This window comes from Podarcis vaucheri (genome assembly GCF_965113315.1).
Source record: "Podarcis vaucheri genome assembly, chromosome: 7".
NCBI classification, from domain to species: Eukaryota; Metazoa; Chordata; class Lepidosauria; order Squamata; family Lacertidae; genus Podarcis; species Podarcis vaucheri.
This window is the reverse complement of record NC_138765.1, coordinates 84,939,116-84,943,829: the sequence shown is the minus strand read 5'-3', so window position 1 is coordinate 84,943,829 and position 4,714 is coordinate 84,939,116.

The following is a 4,714-nucleotide window of genomic DNA, read 5'->3' as shown; positions in this document are numbered from 1 at the left end:
CTTTCGCATTTCTACAGTCTCTGCAATGTTCTAACCTTTGCAATGTTTTACTTTTACTATCGGGACACAGGTGGCGCTATGGGTTAAACCACAGAGCCTAGGACTTGCCGATCAGAAGGTTGGAGGTTCGAATCTCCACGACAGGGTGAGCTCCCGTTGCTCGGTCCCTGCTCCTGCCAACCCAGCAGTTCGAAAGCACTTCAAAGTGAACCAGAGCAGCACACGGAAACGCCGTTTACCTTCCCGCCGGAGCGGTAACTATTTATCTACTTGCACTTTGATGTGCTTTCAAACAGCTAGGTTGGCAGGAGCAGGGATTGAGCAATGGGAGCTCACCCCGTCGCGGGGATTCGAACCGCCGACCTTCTGATCGGCAAGTCCTCAAGTTCTGATCGCCCAGTAACCTACAAGGTGGGAGGGAACGGGCAAGAACTCTGGCATTCAGAAAAGGACAGGTCTACACAAGGAGCAAGACTGTGACTGGCCAGCGGCGGCAGCAACGGCACCCTCTCCCCAATGAGCCTTTTGGTGGAGCAGGAAAGCTGAGGCTTCGTCCTGGGACCTGGATGGTGTGTTTGACAACCATTCTTTCTATGGGCGAGGGGGAGCCTCTTTGAATTCTGCAGCAGTTCCTGTACAGGAGATTATTCCAGGTCTCTGTTGGAATCTGGATGTGGGTGAGAATAGGCTGCTTTGGGGCCGACCTTCAGTCAGGCCTGAGGGGGCAAGCTGGAATACTCCACCCAGATCACTGGCTGAACTGGCCAGGGCTGATGGGAGTTCAGGAGAAAGTGACAAGTTCTTCACCCCTCCTGGGTTTGAAAACTTTTCATCTGGGGGTTGAAAGCAGAGTGAGCTGTTCCCACTTACTTGGGAGTAAGCCTCCCATGCCTTGCTCCCCCACTCAGAGGGCCAAATTTGGGGTCTCGCTGTAAGTTCCTTGGAACAGGGGAACTGCCAGTGTGGTGTAGTGGTTCAGAGCAGTAGACTCGTAATCTGGTGAACCGGCTTCGCTTCCCCGCTCCTCCACATGCAGCTGCTGGTTGACCTTGGGCCAGTCACACTTCTCTGAAGTCTCTCAGCCCCACTCACCTCACAGAGTCTTTGTTGTGGGGGAGGAAGGGAAAGGAGAATGTTTGCCGCTTTGAGACTCCTTCAGGTAATGATAAAGCGGGATATCAAATCCAAACTCCTCCTCCTCCTCCTCCTCCTCCTCCTCCTCCTCCTCCTCCTCCTCTTCTTCTTCTTCTTCTTCTTCTTCTTCTTCTTCTATCTCATCTTTCCTCCAAGGAGCTCAAGCTGGCTTACCTCCTCCTCCTCCCCACTTTATCCTTACAACAACTCTGTGAGGAAGGAAAGGCAGAGATACTGTGACTGGCCCAAGAGCCACCCTGTGAGCTCTCCCAGACCTAGTCCAGCTCTCTAACTACTGCGCTATCACTGACTCATACACACACCACACCAGTGTGTGTTTGTGTGTGTGTACGCTTGTACACACCGAGGGGGCCCTTTGAATACATTGCGAGTTGTGCACATCTCTGCATACTTACTTGGAAGCAAGTGCCACCCCTGCAATGGGACTCCCTCCGGGGCAAGTTCGAGCAGCCATATAAGCGTGCCTCTCTTCCATCATTTGCTCAGCCTAAGCTCAGTTTTGGCCAAGATGGTGTCCTCCAGCCGCTTTGAACCAAAACTGCCCTCAGCCCTGGCCATCAAATTGCAAGAAAAGAATCTTGCGCTCAGCTCCTGCTTGTGGGTTTACCACATGCCTCTGTTTGGCCACTGTAAGATGATGGGGTTGGACTTGATGGCTCCCTGGCCTGACTCGGCAGGACTCTTCTCATGTTAGGTCTTGGCTGTTTCCCCCTGGATGAAAAGGGCGAGGGAGGGAAAGCCAAGTTTGTACCCATGGTTAATTGTTCCTAAATGCTAGTGAAATGACACTTAACGGTCCTTGAAGTTCTGAGTTAGTCACCCAACAAGGACAAACTGTTTTACTACTGCTAGGTTACACAGCACGGAGTGAAACATTTGATTTCATTAAACTATTTCAGTGCATTCTTCTTCTTTTTTTAATATTTTATTCAATTTTCAAACATAAAATAGAAAATCACATAACAAACACGCGAAATTCTTTCACCAAAGAAATAACAAACGAGAAAGCATACAATTAAACCAACAAACAATATAGAAAAGAAAAAAGAGGAAAAGAGAAAAAATAAAAAACACAACTGTTCACAACTTTTTTGTATACCTAACTGGACTTCCTCACATCTCCTTACCCTGCATTCTCTGTAATAAAAATGCCAGCAAATTATTACCTTGTTTTCAGTGCATTCTTCTTAAGGCTTTTGCAACTGGGGAAAAACGCAAATTTTATTAGAGCAAAGACCGTATTACAATTGCTCCTATTATAAGGACTATATACAGGGGGAATTTATTTCTGGGATGAGGGAGCATGTGCTGACATACGGCTGAACTACAGTTCCCATCAGCCACTGGTGCAGCATGGTCAACAGCCAGGGATGATGGGAACTGGAGTCCACTTGCCACCAACCTCTGCTTTATTATAGATGCTTTGGAGTGCAGTCGATGTCTTAACAGGAGGTCCAAGGATGCCTTGAAATGTCCACAAGCATTACTCTTGGGAATCTGTAGAGTTCAGTCCTTCCTTTACTTTGCAAGAGGGACAGGAATCAACTTTGTCAACATCTGGTGTTATGTACTGAGAACAATAGGATCCAAATTGCAGCAGTCTGATTAGTCCTAGAACAATAGGATTCAGAATGCAGCAGTCTGATTGGCCCTGGAACAATGCAGCAGCATGATTGGTTGGCAGGAACCACCCAATCCTGCTCCAGATTGAAGTGAATCCACAACCTGATTGGCTTACAGTAGAATTCTGGAATTAGCCAATCATGTGCAGCCCATTGTGTAAATAATGTATATAAGGCAGATACTGGGAGGGGACTTCCATTCATTCCTCCTCACCACTATGAGCTGAATAAAGAGCATGAAATCACTTTGCGACTCTGAGTATATTTCACTGGCGACGAGGATGGGATCCCGCTGAGCTGACTGCCACACACAGCACCGCAGCACCGCCACCTGCCGCACCGCTGCCTCGCACCGTGTATCCAGGCTTCAGCTCCGAGACACAAGGAACTCAGAATGGCAACCAACAGCAGCTTCTCGCCATTCTACCCAGCATCTGGAGACTGGGAAGCGTACGCCTCCCGTTTCACCTTCCTCCTGGAAGCCAAAGGGGTCACCGACGAAGAAGACGCCAAGAAGAGGGCAATATTCTTCAGCGTCTGCGGAGAGGAGACGTTTGAAATCGCCCGGGCTCTCCTTGCGCCTGAAGACGTCGCTACTGTTCCATACAAAACAATAATGGAACAGCTGAAGGGGCACTTTTCGCCACAGCCCTCAGTGGTGGCTCGTCGAAATGCCTTCTACGCAAAGCGACAAGCCCCTGGGGAAACCATAACTGGGTTTGTGACCTCTCTCCGCCAAGCCGCCCGGTTCTGCAACTTCTCAGAGCTGGAGAACATGCTTCGTGACCGCCTCGTCGGTGGCCTGAAGGATGAGAAGCTGCAACGACGCCTCTACGCTAAGAAGGACCTAACGTTCCAGGTCGCTCTGGAGGAGGCCCTGGCAACGGAAGCTGCCGAGAGGTCGACGCAAGAGGCACGGCCGAGCCTGCCATCCCAACCAAGGGTCCACCACGAAGACCTCACCGACGACTCAGGATCCGACAGGGAGGAGGTGCACCGAGTACAGCAACGCACTCAAGCAGCGCACAGACCACAGCTGCCTCGACGAGAAGGAGGAAACTGCGCAAGCTGCGGGGAGAGTCACGAGAGGAGGACCTGCCGTTTCCGCAACGCAGAGTGCAGGCAGTGCAGAAAATCGGGACACATCGCCCGGGTGTGTCAGGCTCGGCCCACCCGACACCAGGCATCAGATGACCAACCCAAGAGCCCCAGGTCCCGGGGCCCAACGCACCAAGGCAACTCGACGGAGCTCACGGACTGCCAGGTATACCAGTTGCCCCACCCCAACGTAGAGAAAATTTATGTAGAGGTACAGATAGAGGGGGCCCCATGCCGCATGGAGCTTGACACGGGTTCAACTCTATCCATAATCTCGGCAAAGACCTTAAGGAAACTGTGTCCTACTGGGGGTCCCAAACTCAGGCCGGCCCCATTCACCCTACGGGACTTCCAGAAACGTAAGGTCCCCACAATGGGGGTGGGGACCTTCAGGGTGCAATACCGAGGGCGGACGCGGCAACTGGACTTGCTTGTGGTCAAGGGCCCCTACATTAGCTTACTGGGATTGGCATGGTTTGGACCACTGGGGCTAGCTGTCACCGGGGTGAACCACACTACCTTACAAGTGGACGTGGACGCCATATGCAAGGAATTTCCAGGGGTTTTCGACGGGAAATTGGGACAGTATACGGGCCCCCCCATTGCGCTACAGCTTGACCCCGCAGTACGACCAGTCAGGCTCAAGGCCCGCCGGGTCCCGTTCGCCTTGAAACCCCGTATAGACGAGGAATTGGACCGACTCGTGGAGCAAGGAGTGCTGGAGCCAGTGCCTAATGCCCCCTGGGAAACTCCAATCGTCACACCCGTCAAGCCTAATGGTTCGGTCCGCATCTGCGCAGACTACAAGTGTACCATAAACAAGGCCCTCACGGCCCACG